General features: G+C 38.1%; 1 protein-coding gene across 9 annotated transcripts in view; it reads right to left on the reverse strand.

Annotated features, from left to right (window-relative positions):
* KLF12 (Kruppel like factor 12) overlaps window positions 1–18,095 on the reverse strand; it is a 532,835-nt gene that overhangs the window by 222,760 nt on the left and 291,980 nt on the right. The gene's annotated exons all lie outside the window — the stretch shown is intronic.

An 18,095-nucleotide genomic window follows, 5' to 3' on the forward strand; every position in this document is an offset into this window, starting at 1 on the left:
TTTCCATTTCTTGGCTACTGTGAATAATTTCAAAATCAGATTCATTACACTTTCTGCAGCCAAAGATGGAGAAGCCCCATACAGTCAGCAAAAACAAGACTGGAAGCTGACTGAGGCCCAGATCATTGCAAAATTCAGACTTAAATTGAAGAAAGTAGGGAAAACCACTAGGCTAGTCAGGTATGACTTAATCCAATCCCTTATGATTACACAGTGGAAGTAACAAATAGATTCAAGGGATGAGATCTGATAGACAGAGTGCCTGATAGACAGAGTACAGTTCATGACGCTGTACAGGAGGCAGTGATCAAGACCATCCCCAAGAAAAAGAAATGCAAAAGGGCAAAATGGCTGTCTGAGGAGGCCTTACAAACAGCTGAGAAAAGAAGAGAAGCTAAAGGCAAAGGAGAAAAGGAAAGATACACCCATCTCAATGCAGAGTTCCAAAGAGCAGCAAGGAGAGATAAGAAAGCCTTCCTAAGTGAACAATGCAAAGAAATAGAGGAAAACAACAGAATGGGAAAGACTAAAGATCTCTTCAAGAAAATCAGAGATAACACAGGAACATGCCATGCAAAGACAGGCAAAATAAAGGACAGAAAACAGAAACAGAAGGTTTAAAAGAGGTGGCAAGAATACACAGAAGAAGTATACAAAAAAAGATCTAAAAGACCAAGATAATCATAATGGTGTGATCACTCACCTAGAGCCAGACATCTTGGACTGTGAAGTCAAGTGGGCCTTAGGAAGCATCACTACAAACAAGCTATTTTAGATTATTTTATAAATGTTTAGATCAAACATTAAATCTAAATCAGATGGAAATCCAGCTATTTCAAACCTTAAATGATGATCCTGTTAAAGTGTGCACTCAAAATGCCAGCAAATTTGGAAAACTCAGAAGTGGCCATGGGACTGAAAAAGGTCACTTTTCATTTCAATCCCAAAGAAGGGCAATGACAAAGATTGTTCAGACTACCACCCAATTGCACTCATTTCACATGCTACCAAAGTAATGCTCAAAATTCTCCAAGCTAGTCTTCAACAGTACATGAACCAAGAACTTCCAGATGTTCAAGCTGGATTTAGAAAAGGCAGAGGAACCAGAGATCCAATTGCCAATAAACATTGGACTACAGAAAAAGCAAGAGAATTCCAGAAGAACACCTACTTCTGCTTCATTGACTATAATAAGGCCTCTGATTGTGTGGATCACACAAACTTTGGAAAATTCATAAAGAGATGGGAATACCAGACCACACTACCTACCTCTGGTGAAACCTGTATGCAAGTCAAGAAGCAACCATTAGAACCGGACATGGAACAATTGGTTCCACATTGGGAAAGGAATGCATCAAGGTTGCATATTGTTACTCTGCTTATTTAACTTATACGCAGAGTAAATCCTGTGAAATGCTGGGCTAGATGAAGCACAAGCTGGAATCCAGATTGCCAGGAGAAATATCAATAACGTCAGATAGCAGATAACATCACCATTATAGCAGAAAGCAAACAGGAACTGAAGAGCCTCTTGATGAAGGGGAAAGAGGAGAGTGAAAAGGCTGCCTTAAAATTCAACATTCAAAAAAACTAACATCATGGCATCCAGTTCCATCACTTCATGGCAAATAGATGGGGAAAAAGTAGAATCAAGTGACAGACTTTATTTTCTTGGGCTCCATAATCACTGCATATGGTGACTGCAGCAGTGAAATTAAAAGACATTTTCTCCTTGGAAGACAAGCTATGACAAACCTAGACAGTGTATTAAAAAGCAGAGACATTATAACAGACAATGCAGAAATACAAAGGATTATAAGAGACTATTATGAACAATTACATGGTAATAAAATGATAACCTGGAAGAAATGGACAGATTCTTAAATAAGTCCAATCTCCCAAGACTGAACCAGGAAGAAAGAGAAATTATGAACAACCCAATTACAAGCACTAAAATTAAAGCTGTGACCAAACATCTCCCAAAAAACAAAAGCCCAGGACCAGATGGCTTCACAGGAGAAATCTATCAAACATTTAGAAATGAGTTAATGCCTATCCTTCTAAAATTCTTTCAAAAAATTGCAGATGAAGAAACACTTCCAAACTCATTCTATGAGGCCACTATCACCTAATAAGAAAACCAGACAAAGACAACATAAAAAAAGAAAACCACAGGCCAATGTCACTGATAAACATAGATGCAAAAATCCTCAACAAAATTTTAGCAAACAGAATTCAGCAACACAACAAAAAGCTCATACACCATGATCAACTTGGGTTTATTCCAGAAATGGAAGGATTCTTTAATATATGCAAATCCATCAATGTGATACACCATATTAACAAATTGAAAAATAAAAACCACATGATAATCCCAGTAGATGCAGAAAAAGCCTTTGACAAAATTCAGCACCCATTTATGATTAAAACTCTTCAAAAAATGGGCACAGAAGGAAGCTACCTCAACATAGAAAAGACGACGCATGATAAGCCTAGAGCAAACATTATTCTCAATGGTGAAAACCTGAAAGCATTCCCCCTCTAAGATCAGGAACAAGACAAGGGTGACCACTTTCACCACTATTATTCAACATAGTTCTGGAAGTCCTAGCTACAGCAATCAGAGAAGAAAAAGAAATAAAAAGTATCCAGATCAGAAAAGAAGAAGCAAAGCTCTCACTGTTTGCAGATGACATGATACTGTACATAGAAAACCCTAAAGATAGTATCAGAAAATTACTAGACCTAATCAGTGAATTTAAAGTTGCAGGATACAAAATCAATAGACAGAAATCACTTGCAGTTTCATACACTAACAGTGAAAAATCAGAAAGAAAATTAAGCAATCAATCCCATTCACCATTGCAACACAGAGAATTAAATATCTAGGAATAAACTTACCTAAGGAGACAAAAGAACTGTACACAGAAAATTATAAGACACTGATGAAAAAAATCAAAGGTGACACAGACAGATGGAGAGATAGTCCATGTTCCTGGGTAGGAAGAATCAATACTGTGAAAATGACTATAGCACCAAATGCAATCTACAGACTCAAAGTGATCCCTATCAAATTACCAATGGCATTCTTCACAGAACTAGAGCAAAATTTTCACAATTAATATGGAAACACAAAAGACCCTGAATAGCCAAAGCAGTCTTCAGAAAGAAGAATGGAGCTGGAGTAATCAACCTTCCTGATTTCAGATTATACTACAAAGCTACAGTCATCAAGACATTTTGGTACTGCCACAAAAACAGAAAAATAGACCAACGGAACAAGATAGAAAGCCCAGAAATAAACCCATGTGCCTATGCCTACCTTATTTTTGACAAAGGAGGCAAGAATATACAATGGGACAAAAACGGTCGCTTCAATAAATGGTGCTGAGAAAACTGGACTGCTACACGTAAAAGATGAAATTAGAACAATTTCTAACACCATACAGAAAGACAAACTCAAAATAGATTAAAGACCTAAATATAAGACCAGAAACTATAAAACTCTTGAGGAAAACACACGCAGAACACTCAATGACATAAATCAAAGCAAGATCCTTTAAGACCCACCTCATAGAGCAACAGAAATAAAAACAAAAGTAAACAAGTGGGACCTGATTAAACTTAAAACCTTTGGCACAGCAAAGGAAACTATAAGCAAGGCGAAAAAGCCCTCAGAATGGGAGAAAATAACAGCAAATGAAACAACTGACAAAGGATTAATTTCCTTCCAAACAACACCCAGGACTGATCTCCTTTAGGATGGACTGGTTGGATGTCCTTGCAGTTCAAGGGACTCTCAAGAGTCTTCTCCAACACCACAGTTCAAAAGCATCAATTCTTCGTTGCTCAGCTTTCTTCACAGTCCAACTTTCACATCCATACATGACCACAGGAAAAACCATAGCCTTGACTAGACGGACCTTTGTTGGCAAAGTAACGTCTCTGCTTTTCAATATGCTATCTAGGTTGGTCATAATCTTTCTTCCAAGGAGTAAGCGTCTTTTAATTTCATGGCTGCAGTCACCATCTGCAGTGATTTTGGAGCCCAAAATAATAAAGTCTGACACTGTTTCCCCATCTGTTTCCCATGTAGTGATGGGACCAGATGCCATGATCTTCGTCTTCTGAATGTTGAGCTTTAAGCCAACTTTTTCACTCTCCACTTTCACTTTCATCAAGAGGCTTTTTAGTTCCTCTTCACCTTCTGCCATAAGGGTGGTGTCATCTGCATATCTGAGGTGATTGATATTTCTCCCGGCAATCTTGATTCCAACTTGTGCTTCTTCCAGCCCAGCATTTCTCATAATGTACTCTGCATAAAAGTTAAATAAGCAGGGTGACAATATACAGCCTTGACGTACTCTTTCCCCTATTTGGAACCAGTCTGTTGTTCCATGTCCAGTTCGAACTGTTGCTTCCTGACCTGCATATAGGTTTCTCAAGAGGCAGGTCAGGTGGTCTGGTATGCCCATCTTTTTCAGAATTTTCGACAGTTTATTGTGATCCACACAGTCAAAGGCTTTGGGATAGTCAATAAAGCAGAATAGATGTTTTTCTGGAACTCTCTTGCTTTTTCAAAACCACAATGAGATATCATGTCACACCGGCTAGAATGGCCATCATCAAAATGTCTACAAACAATAAACGCTGTAGAGGGTGTGGAGAAAAGGGAACACTCTTGCAGTGTTAGTGGGAATGTAAATTGATACAGCCACTATGGAAGACAGTATGGAGATTCCTTAAAAAACTAGGAAGAAAACCACCATACGACCCAGCAGTCCCACTCCTAGGCATATCCCCTGAGGAAACCAAAACTGAAAAACACACATGTATCCCATTGTTCATTGCAGCACTATTTACAATAGCTGGAATATGGAAGCAACCTAGATGTCCATCAACAGATGAATGGATAAGGAAGTTCTGGTACATTTACACAATGGAATATTACTCAGTCATAAAAAGGATTACATTTGAGTCAGGTCTGATGAGGTGGATGAACCTAGAACCTGTTATACAGAGTGAAGTGAGTCAGAAAGAGAAATATTGTATTTTAACACACATATACGGGATCTAAAAAAAGGGGCTGAAGAATTTATTTACAGGGCAGCAATGGAGAAACAGACATAGAGAATAGACTTGAAGACATGGGGAGAGGAGAGGAGAGGGTGAGATGTATGGAAAGAGTAACATGGAAACTTACATTACCATATGTAAAATAGGTAGCCAACGGGAATTTGCTGTATGGCTCAGGAAACTGAAACAGGGGCTCTGGTGTCAGCCTGGAGGGGTGGGATGGGTAGGAAGATGGGAGGGAGGTTTAAAAGGGAGGGGATATATGTGCACCTATGGCTAATTCATGTTGAGGTTTGACAGAAAGCAACAAAATTTTGTAAAGCAATTATCCTTCAATAAAAAATAAACTAAAAAAAAAAGCAGAGACATTACTTTGCCAACGAAGGTCCATATGGGCAAAGCTATGGTTTTTCCAATAGTCATGTATGGATGTGAGAGTTGGACCAACTGAAATGATGCTTTTGAAATGTGGTGTTGAAGAAGACTCTTGAGAGTCCCATGGACTGCAAGTAGAGCAAACCAGTCAATCCTAAACGAAATCAATCCTGAATATTCACTGGGAGGACTGATGCTGAAGCTGAAGCTCAAATACTTTGGTCATCTTATGCAAAGAGCTGACTCATTAGAAAAGACCCTGATGCTGGGCAAGACTGAAGGCAGGAGGCGTAGGGGATACCAGAGGAAGAGATGATTGGATGGCATCACTGACTCAACAGATATGAGTTTGAGCAAGCTCCAGGATATGCTGAAGGACGGGGAAGTCTGGCTTGCTGCAGTCCATGGGGTTGCAAAGAATCAGACATGACTGAGTGGCTGAACAATGACAAATGCTGCAATGAACACAAGAGGTACATATACCTTTTAAAATTAAATTTTTATTTTTATTGGAAAAATACACATAAGTACAATTGCTGAATTGTATGCCAGTTCTATTTCTAATTTTTTGAGGACTCTCTATACTGTTTTGCATAGTTGCTATACACACTTACATTCCCTTTGGGCTGAAATTCAAAAATTATCAACAAAAATGCCTCTTTCTACCTAGAAGAAATGGACTAGTTCCTAGAAACCTAAAATCTTCCAAGAGTAAATCAAGGATCAAACATCTGAACAGATTGGTCATTAGTAATTAAATAGAATCAGTAAACAAAATATTCACAGTAAGAAAAATCTTAAGACCAAACAGTTTCACAGGTAAACTCTACCAAATGTGTAAAAAACAGCCAATATCTCCTCTTATCAAACTATTACCAAAAAACTGAAGAGTAAAAAATATTTCTAAACTCATTTTATGAGGTCTTTAACATCGCAGTGATACCAAAACCAGATAAGGACACTACAAAAAAGAAAATTACAGGTCAATATCCCTGATGAGCATAGACGTAAAAATCCTCCCTAGAATCCTAGCAAATCCAATTTTTAAAATGCACATAAAAGACCATAAACTCTCATCAAGTGGGATTTATCCTAGGGATGTAAGGGTATCTAGAAGTCAACGAATGTGATATAACATACTGACAAATGGAAGAACAGAAATTGTACAATTATCTCATTGATTCGGCAAAAGCTTTTCACAAAATCCAACATCCATTATGACAAAAAGTCTCAACAAAGTCGGTACAGAAGAAACAGACCTCAACAAAATATAGGCCATGTATGACAAGCCAACAGCCAATATCATACTCCATGCTGAAAAGCTGAAAAATATTTCTCTAAGATTAAGAATAAGACACGATGTCCACTCTCACCACTCTTATTCAACATAGTATTATAAATCCTAGCTACAGCAATTAGATAAGAAAAAGAAATTTTAAAAATACAGATTAGAAAGGAAGAAGTAGAGCTGTCACTATGTGCAGATATGATATAGAAAAAACTTAAAGTCCAAGTGCCATGATTTTAATGCTTGATTACTAAAGCATACCTATAGAAAACCCAATGACAAATATGTGTTTTAAATCTAAAAATAAAGGAATGCACCCATTTTCCCTTGGTATCATCCATATATACTTAAAGTATACCTACTGTTTTCCTCTGATAAAAAAATACATATAGATGCCTTTAGAAATCAAGTCTTGAAAAACTATTTTTCTTTTAAGAGAACCGAAGAGTATCACTAACTTTCTGAACCATTTTATACATTTAAATTTATTTAAAAGGATAATGTAAAATAAGGAGTTAATACAGTTAAAAGAAATCTAGAAAAGCTGGGTAAATAATCTTTTAAAATATTTAAACAAAATATTGCTGTGCTTCTACTTTTGTTCAGAATACTGCAAGCTAAAAAGAACTAAATATAATCATATTTTCAAATAGTAGGTTGTGAGAATAACTTTCTAGTACAAGATAGGTTTTGTAATTTTATTTTAAATAAAAAGAGTAAAGAATTAATTAAAAGAGTAAGTTTCTGGGCCTATTTTTTTACAAGATTTCCTCTAAGTAATGATTTATGAGACTTAAGAATATTCTTAAATATAATTTATCCATGCATATTGACCTTAAATATATATGAAGCAGAGAAAATGTCTTTAAACATGTCCATAGCAGAATAATATCTAGCATTATTTGCAATTCATTATAATATAAATAATTATAAATTTTCCTTTAATTCATTCACACCCACTAATCTATATTCTTTATCTTCTACATCATTTAAGTTTCAAGGGTCATGAATTTTACAAAGCCTTTGGCAAGTAATTAAAAAAATTATCACCCAAAATGCCTCCTTCTACCAAGGAATGAGAAGTTAACCTTATAAAGGTTCTTTGTGTTTGCTTAAACTTTCTGACCAGAAATCCCAAATATTCCTACCATAAAAAAATAGCAAAAATTAATTCATCCAATGTCAGGATTTTCCCATAAAGTAAAATAATTCTTTTTATCCCATTCAATGCTATTTTTAAAAAACATGCTTTATATACTTGTAAGTGGAATTGTTTTGGTATAATTTGAGACAATGATGACTAAAGGGGATCCATATTTTAATTTTCTAGTGAAAGCTTTAAAATGTCAAAAAACACGCATTTTAAAGGCAATGCAAATATTGTAGATGGAAACAAAAATATACATCTTTTGGAAAGGGCTTGAAACATGTGTAAACATCTCAAAGAATCTGAATTCCAACTTTTTAACTGAAACTTCAAAATATAGAATGCATTTTCCTAGGCTGTTTCAACACTGCTTTTCATATGAATAAGGGGGGAAAAACTGAAAGTATAAAAAAAAAAACTGATGTATTTATAATAGGAAGGTGAAAGCAGAAAATATTGTGCTAGGGCATTCTACTTTTTCAGGAGATACACATGTATGTACAAATACATTTTCATGAGTATAGCTAAATTAGGAAAGACCACAAGAATAAACTTTAGGAAAAATTTACATTTTTATATTAAAAATCAAATGTCATGTAAAATAAATTGTCATGTATTTCAAAAACATAGATTGCCTCTCACACTTTTGCTATATAAGGATAAAAATCCCACTTGTCTAGAATGACCTAGAGTAAGAACTCTCTCCTCTCCTCTGAACAGCTGAATACATTAAAGTTGGGACAAATAAAGGTCAGTTCTTCAATAATATTTTTAATATTAATACATTCAGTAACCCAATTACTTCTGCCCTAAAAGTGAAACTTGCAAATAAAGGAGGGTCCAGAAATGCAGTTTTCAAGAACCATGGGAAATTATGAGTCTGGAGAGTATACTTTGAAAATAGTTCTAATCAAAGTTGGTTCTGGAGGAAAAAAAAGTTTCTAAAATAATTATGAATCCCCTTGCCTTTTTAACCAAAATGGAGATATTACAGTCTTTTTCTGGGTAGGTCTACATCAGTTTTTGTCTTCTTCTGAAGACGTAGTTTATTTCTAAAGAAGTTTCTGTTGATTAAGTTTGCATTTGTGGATCATTTCTCTCTTATTAATAAGGAAGAGTAGTTGCGTACAAACTCCTCATCAATATAAAATTATTATCCTCCAATATAACCTTCAAATATTGAATTACTGAATAAAAATACTGACTCACAAGCCAACGTAATATAATTTCCCAAGTAGTCACCAACCATTGAGAACGTGGCTTCCTCACTACTGCTGCATATGGCTGATACGTCAACAGCATTCATCCACGAAGTTATTGCTATGTTAATACAAGAAGCAACTCTGTGGCAAGAATTTATTTTATGGCCCAGAATGTTACTTTAATGATATTTACTTTTAAATTCAAAGACTTTGGATTTAAATATTTCACAAAAGCCTTATTTTAAATCTAAAAGTTCTTCATCAGGAATCTGTTCTGGTGCTCGCTTCGGCAGCACATATACTAAAATAGGAATCTGTTCTGAAATATTTTGTAATCTAAACATGACTCTGTAATAACCCATGAAAATAACAGGACAAAAATGGAAGCAAAGAGAGGAAACTATTAAGAAACAGTGACCTCACTTCTTCATGATGAACTCTGACTCCTCACACAATGGAACAGTACACCTGCTTTCAAGTAATAAAATTTCAGTGAAGATTTCACAAGATGCCAAAATCAAATGTCCACAGGTATATTCAGATGTATTGGAAAGCTGCAGACATTTCATAATTATTACGGTTTTTAATCTACTCTCTCAGATGTTTATATAAAACAGGAACATTATGGGACAACTGGAAAAAAAAAAAAAGTCTTCATCTTTTATTTAAAGTTGCCTATCTGCAAGGGTAGAAGCCACTACCAAATGTAAGGAATTGCCAACTAACAAGGACTCTGACAATTAAACTAGGTTACAACCATACAACAGAGCGCTATGAAGCTGCTAAAATGAAAGAAAAAGAGTTTTGGATTGCTTGAGATGTCTCAGTTACTATCCTTAGTAACGAAAAGTTTGGCAAAAAAAAGTATAGTAAGTTATTCTCTTTAGCAAAGAAAGTATAGCGAAAAAAAAACACAGTAAAGCAAAGCTTGGCAAAACATTATGCCTTGCAAATACAATAGGCATATTCTGAATATATACAGAGGGACTTCCCTGGTGGTCCAGAAGCTAAAACTAGATGCTCCCAATGCACGGGGCCTGGGTTCAATCCATGGTCAGGGAACTAGATCCCACATACAAGGACTTCCCAGATAGTGCTAGTGGTAAAGAACCCGCCCGCCAGTGCAGGAGGCATAAGAGACACGGGTTCAATTCCTGGGTCAGGAAGATCTGGAGGAGGACATGGCAATCCACCCCAGTATCACTGGCTGGAGAATCCCATGTACAGAAGAGCCAGGCAGGCTACAGTCCACAGAGTCGTAAAGAGTGGGGCACGACTGAAGTGACTTAGAACGAATATACTCAGAGACCAATGTGTGATGGTTACAATGCACCATTCTCCTTGGCTTCCTCTGGAGGGATGGAGGTAAGTGGGATGAAGCTATTACTTTTTAGCCACAAACTTCTGTGAAATTTCTAATCACAAGAACATATCACTTTTGTTAAAATAAAAATAAAGGCATAATTAAAACCAACCTCTTTGCTGGCAGTGTAAATGTGTTCAGATACTGTGTTCAGAAAGAGAGCTTTAGAAATAAAAACAAAACCAAAAATCCCTAGCTGTTCCCTGTTTTTCGGACTGCTTATCAGCCCCAAACCTGATTGCTTAACATTTTGAAAAGATTCCTTTCAATTGATCCATGACCCACACCTCTGCATTAGTCTTCCAATTAGCATAGGGTCAGAGATAGGGGCATCTTCCAATAGCTCTTCTAATGACTGAATAAACACAATCCATATGATCTAATTTAATTACAGGAAGGGTGCAGGCAGATCTTTTCATTAGCTTTAGTTAACTGAATATCTGAAAATAATTTGATCATTTTCCCTCAGCCTCATTGTTTAAGAATGCATTCAATCAACAATACTGAGGGTTTAATATGTGCCAGAGATAGGTTTTGTGAAAGGAAGAAAGGAATGAAAGAACGGAGGGAGAGGGAAGAAGGGAGGAAGGGAGAAAAACCGTGTGCTTCTCTAAATCAGGATCCAGTCAAGAAACAGGTGCTCTACTGGCTATTCAAAGGAAACTTACTACAGGTATAACAACAGAGCTGAATTGCCAAAAGGCAAATAATGAAGTAATAGCAACAGCAAAAACTCAAAAACTCCCCCTTGTCCCTAGGACTGGAAAGACAAAGGCCAGAGAGGATGTTTTAAAACCTAGGCTGCTGCTGCTGCTAAGTCGCTTCAGTCATGTCCGACTCTGTACGACCCCATAGATGGCAGCCCACCAGGCTCCCCTGTCCCTGGGATTCTCCAGGCAAGGACACTGGAGTGGGTTGCCATTTCCTTCTCCAAGGCACGAAAGTGAAAAGTGAAAGGGAAGTCGCTCAGTTGTGTCTGACTCTTTGCGACCCCATGGACTGCAGCCCACCAGGCTCCTCCATCCATGGGATTTTCCAGGCAAGAGTACTGGAGTGGGGTGCCATTGCCTTCTCCGAAACCTAGGCTAGCTCTATCCAAAGGGAACTAGATCCATAGTGAGAGATGCCTGAGGAACTAGGCACAAGAGGCACAGCCCCTGGAAAATGCTACCCAAGGAAGAAAGCTCTAACCACAGTTTTCCCCATCCCTTTAAGCTTCCTAGCTGTCTGCCAATGCTTGCCGCTGGCGAAACTTCTTGACAAGCCAGCGGGCAAGCGAATTTGGGAAACACCATTTGCAGGGAGACAAGGGAAAATGCAAAGAGACATCGAGACTTGACTAATGATGAAGTAACGATTAATAAGTCTGTAAAACTTTACACTTGCCAGATGTCTACAAGCCACAGACATATATATGCATGCATGCCAGTGCACACATGTACTATGTATAAAATCTGTGTTCAGTCACAATGACAATGAAACAGCACTCTATAATGAGCATACAGAGTACAGCCTGGGGATGCCTTACATCATCAACATGAATCAGCCACAGGTATATGTATGTGCCCTCCCTCCTGAACCTCCCTCCCACGTCCCACCTCTTCCCACTCCTCTAGGCTGTTACAAAGCCCCAGTTTGAGTTCCTGGGGTCATACAGCGAATTCCCATTGGCTATCTATTTAATGAATGGCAATGTGTATATTTCCATTATCTCTAGGAAGTTCATAATGGGATTCCCACCATCAATGCCATTAAATTTTTTAATTTAGTTATTAACAAAGCATAGATATTCTATTTACTTTGTTACCTGTACTAAACTCAAGCTATTTACTTCTAATTTAACCACTTTTTCTCTAATGTGATGTATTCAATCACATTCTCTCAAAATAATAACATTTTTATCTAAGTTAATGTAGTACTGTGTTTCAGGTACAACTGAGTAGATTTTCTAAAACAAAATAATGATTGCATTAGCAGGTTGCTTCCTTTTTGACTCTAAAGAAAATGCTCTTTTTTTTTTCCATTAAGTACTTTGCTGACTACTGGTTAGAAGAAACACCTATTCCAACATTAAATAAGTTTTATTTTTCAGTATTTTTGAAGGAATGGTTGTTGAATTCTATGAAATGTCAGAATTTACTGAGAGGATTATAGAGTAATAGTTCCTCTTATTTAACAACAGATTTCCTTTTTATTCCTTCTATCTCCTTTTCCTCTTAATCCTATTTCTTGGCTTATACCCAAAATGTCTTGGCATTATAATAAAGGCAGACAACAAAAGTATTTCTTTCTTTGTGGTTGTTCCTCTGTTCAGGAACCACACAATCACAGTCTGAGCTACATCTGTGGTTCTAAATTTCTTCACTAATTTTATCATCGGCAAGAAACAAGAAGCTGGTTCTTTTCTGCCAAATCCTTTTATTTATTTTTTTAATTCAATTCCCAGACCCTAGAAGGCTGCGCTGACTTAGGGCGTCCCAGGTGGCTCAGTAAAGAATCCGCCTGGCCATGCAGGAGATGCAGGTTCCATCCCTGGCTCGACAAGATCCCATGGAGGATGAAGTGACCACCCACTCCAGTATTCTTACATGGAAAATGCCATGGACAGAGAAGCCTGGTGGACTGCAGTCCATGGAGTCGCAAAGAGTTGGACATGACTGAGGGACTAAGCATGAGCTTACTTAAGGCCTAACTTCTTTGTAACAAAGGAATTTATTTTTATAGATCTTAGAAGTGCTAAAGAACTTAGAAAGTGAAAACAAAAAGCCAATCAGCTAAAGCCCAGTAAGTTAAGTAATTTTTTTTCCAGTAGTACTCAGAAGTGTCCAGTACTCTGAAGCCAAGATCTCAGTCTGCCAACCAGGTAATATTTTTAACATACCATAATTTTCCTCTTGTCCATTTGGTTTGAGTAATGGAACTTTTCCCATTTGAATTATACTTAGGACCTGAAACATTAGAAAAGCAAATGAAGGGCTCTGATCTATGCCAGTCATTCTGATATCTTCACAGTGGGTGGTCAAGTAATGCTGACACTGAAGAGAAAGTTTACAGAATGAATTAAGAGGTCACATGTCAAGGAGTGGATGGCATGACCCTGGGCAGGGAGGAGTGTGGGACATCCACCAGGGAGGAATGAATGATGGGGACGACAAAGGACTGACCTCCCTGCAATGGAGGGGATGGACAGTAAGGCAGTTTGATGTCAGGTTTAAGTTTTGCTGCCGTATATCAGAAGCCTGATTGTAATAAAACAGATTGAAGAGAAACTATCATGGGTTCTACAGGTGGGAAGAAAAGAAGTGGCTACAATAGAAGATGAGTTTTTGAGGAATCATGTCCCAACCATGGTTCACACTCAAAAAAAGTTTATATGAAAACTATCTGCTTTAAGGCAGACACACTGTCCCCCTTAGTCCATTATAAATCAGTAAGTGATTTTGAACAAAGTGTTCCCAAATTTACTGATTTGAAATCTTTGAATAAAAAAGTTTCTGATGAAATCAAACTCACACTGAAAACTATGTTTTTTCCAAAAGCAATGCGAACATGAGGGAAGGAAACTAATACTTTTTTAAAAGTAGTTATTTTGTATTGGAGTAAAGCTGGTTCAGGAACAATGTGATATTTTTAGGTGAACAGCAAAGGGCCTCTGCCATACATATACATGTATCCATTCTCCTCTAAACTCCCCTCCCATCCAGGCTTCCACATAACACTGAACAGAGTTCCCTGTGCTATACAGTAGGTTCTTGTTGGTTATCCATTCTAAATGTAGCAGTGGGACTAATACTTTCTGAATGTCCACTATGTGTCAGCAATATGCTTAAGGTGACTGCTGCCGCCAGCTACAGGGTCGGGGAGCCTCCCAGTCTTTCCCCCAGGACATTATAACAAGCTGACAGTAACAGTGTGGCATATTTAGCTTCATCTCTGAAGGATTAGCTCATACAAAACTAAAAATCATCAGAAAACCATAAACTAGAACTGAGTTTTCATCTCCACCTAATTCACTTCTTCCTTGAAGTGTTTTTAATGACTCTTCTCTAAATCTAGGCTTTCGGTTTTAGAACGGGCAATTCTCTTCACATTTTGTTCTTTACCCTAAAACTTAAAAATTCTTTTTTTTTCATGGAGATGCATTATATCCATATGTGCGTGCATGCACGTGTGCCAAGTCGCTTTGGTCGTGTGTGACTCTGTGTGACCCTATAGACTGCAGCCACCTCTGTCCATGGAATTCTTCAGGCAAGAATACTGGAGTGGGTTGCCATGCCCTCCTCCAGGGGAATCTTCTGGATGCAGGGATCAAACCCACGCCTCTTATGTCTCCTGCCTTGGCAGTCGTGTTCTTTATCACTAGCACCACCTGGAAAGCCTATGTCTGTATGTATGGGCCCTAAATGCCGGGCTCAGGTTTTCTGATGAAATACAACTGCTAACAGTTCGTCCCCTCCAAGACAATAAGAGACTGGACTATTGAATACTGAAGACTTCCACTTTATTATTTCTTTGTTTTAGCACATTAAAAAGTCTAAACTCATAATACAAAAAGTTATTTTCCTGGGCAAAGGTTTTTCTCCTGTTTCACATATATTCTCAACAGGCCTGCAAAACTAACGGCTGTTTTCAAGTCCAGCACATGTGTGTTGGTCATGGTAGCCACATTGTGTACACCCACACTCATGCTCTAAATTTGGTTCCCATGGCAAATAGCACCTTAAAATTTCCAAAATTATGGTGGAAGGAGGGCACGTAAAATTGACAACATGTTGAAAACATTTACTAAATCATTTCCATGGGGGAAAACACTGTCACAAATGAAAACGTTGAGTGTGTTCACCTAAGTACTGCAACATGTCAATAAAGCAGAATACGAGTCTTCTTATTCTTGTCAATAAAGCAGAATAAGCATCGGCTTATTCTTATTCGGAATGAGCTAACAGCCTGGGTGAGAAGTTCATCTTTCCAAATGCAACCTGCCTTTCCAAGCCAAATACTTTTTGATACCTCAAATGCCTACTTGACATATCCAAGTTTTTGGCCTTAGGGCAATTCAGACCCTGTTCATGTAAAGAACTCAACCCATCATCTTCGTCATCTGGATGAGGTCTTTCCCCTTTCAGTGTCCTCTCTCCCAGGACATACCAATTTCAAATTACCTGGCATCCCAGGACAGGCAATGGTGCCTCATTCTTGACTCCTCCCTCTTCACCAACCCGTAAATTCCATCCATCTTCAAAGGCTGACAACTTCACAGGCCGAACTGCTCTCTCATTTGTCTATTTCTCTCTACACCAGCTATCCCACTCTACTCTAGGCTACCATCCATCATATACTACATAGAACACTGCAACAGCTTTTAACTCATCTCCCTGCATTCTTCAGGCCTTAATCAATCTGTTGAACCCAGGATACTAGTGGTTATTCTAAAATGCAAATTTCACGATGCCATACCCCTTCATAAAATGTTTCACTAGCTCTCCAATTCTCTTAGGACACTTTTCAAATTATTCTCATGATCTGGTTTCTGTTTATTTCCCTACAATCAGGTGAGTGAGTGAGTGAAGTCACTCAGTCGTGTCCAACTCTTTGCTACCCCATGGACTGTAGTCTACCAGGTTCCTCCGTCCATGGGATTTTCCAGGCAAGAATACTGAAGTGGGTTGCCATTTCCTTCTCCAATCAGGTAAGATCACTCTAACCAGTGCCTTGTTACCCTGTAAGTTCTGGATATTCTAGACCTTCAGGACTTAAAGGTTCCATGTTCGCTCTTCATTCTGATAGTTATGCCTGTCAGAGAACACTCTTTTCCCTTGCTCCTGTAACCTGCCTAATTCCCTCATCTCCTTTAATCATTTACTCTGATTTCACTTCCTCCAGGAAAGACAGCATCCTTCAAAATCTGTGTCAAGAGCCCCCCTTCATGTAAAGTGAAAGTGAAAGTTACTCAGTTGTGTCTGTCCAACTCTTTGCGACCCCGTGGACTACACAGTCCATGGAATTCTCCAGGCCAGAATACTGGAGTGGGTAGCCTACCCTTTCTTCAGAGGATCTTCCTGACCCAGGAATCGAACTGGGGTCTCCTGCATTGCAGGCGGATTTTTTACCAACTGAGCTATCAGGGAAGCCCTCATGTAAACTTTCTTTGAAAGAATTTCTCTTTCTCTAAAATCTTTCTCCCCTTTTGTATGATCTCTGCCTGATGGATCATAAACTCCTAAAAAATGTTCAAAGGGTAAACTAACCTATGTTAGAAAGTGATCTTCAAGTTGATTTTCAGATACAAATAGCAGCAATACATATTTTCCTCCCCTCCCTTTTTCTCTCTTTCTCAAAGAAAACCTTATTCCATAATACTTCTAGGCTCTACTCACTGGTACTCAATTTGTTGACTAACACAAAGCTGAAGACAGAGAGAGAAATCACTTAATATTTAAAGAAAGTCATAAATATCTAGTGCCAGACAATTCCTTTGGGACTTTTTAAAAGCAGCTGAAAAAGCTCTGCTACTCATGACTATCATCCATCCAACTCTGACCCATTTCCGAAGTCCTTAAGAAAGAGACTAGAGAAGAAAATGAGACAACTGTGGAGTCAGGTGTTTTCTGCCTGGTTTGGGCGCTGGGAGAGGAAGGGGATTAAGTGCTTGCTTCAACCAAACGTAAACAGGGTGGAGAGCAACCAATTCTATCATAAATATAATTCTTATAAGAAGGGGAAATTTTATATCGTAAAAAATGGCTGGAAATGTACTTAGGAATAAATTTATTATCCTCCTATCTATCTAAAAATGGCAAAAAAAAAAAAAAAAAAAGAGAGAGAGAGAGATAGACCAACAGGTAGCAAAGGGTGAAGCATGAGCAGCCTACACCCTCACCTTTTGGCATACAATATGTGAAGAGTTCCATGAAGCTACACCTCAAGAGAATCTGCAGCCGTGCAAGGCAATTGCAGCAAAAAACAACCATCGTCTGTTGACAACAGTTGACCAAGATAGGGTGAAAAATATCATGCTAGCATCACATGTCTCATATTAGGGAATGATACAGTGGAGCTGCCCTGGAGGCCACCAGGCACCCTGCCCAGAGACGGGGCTGGAGGCATGGACCACTGGCGGACCGAAAGAACACATGGCTGCCCTGCCTTGGCAGGTCCTGTGAGAAGGTGAAACAAAAGTGGACACCATCCATATGGAGAACTCCACGTGACTGAGGGCATGAGCAGTAGGAGCTAGCCCGAGTCAGATCAAACTGTCGAGTGCCTCTCATGACCATCTTCTCTCCCCTCTCACCCCTCATTCCCACCTATTAGGTGGAGGGAAGGGTGCAGAAACCAACACTGCCCTCCTCCTCATTTCTTGAGACACATTCCAAGGAGAGGAATAAGATGAAGTTAAAAAAAAAAAAAAAAATCTTTTTTTTAACGATTCACTTCCCTCCAAGAGAAGCACTTACAGTTGGATATGAGGTTGAAGTATGAACTGGACTGTAAATTTTTACTCTTTGAGTAACCAAAAGTAGTGACTATACTAAGTTATAACTTATTATAGTTATATTATAACTATATATTATATTATAACTATAGTAAGTTATAGAAAACATTGGAGATGAGATGTCAATTAAAGGATACAAAGGGGAAATC

Source organism: Bos indicus x Bos taurus, chromosome 12 (genome assembly GCF_003369695.1).
Source record: "Bos indicus x Bos taurus breed Angus x Brahman F1 hybrid chromosome 12, Bos_hybrid_MaternalHap_v2.0, whole genome shotgun sequence".
Lineage (NCBI taxonomy): Eukaryota > Metazoa > Chordata > Mammalia > Artiodactyla > Bovidae > Bos > Bos indicus x Bos taurus.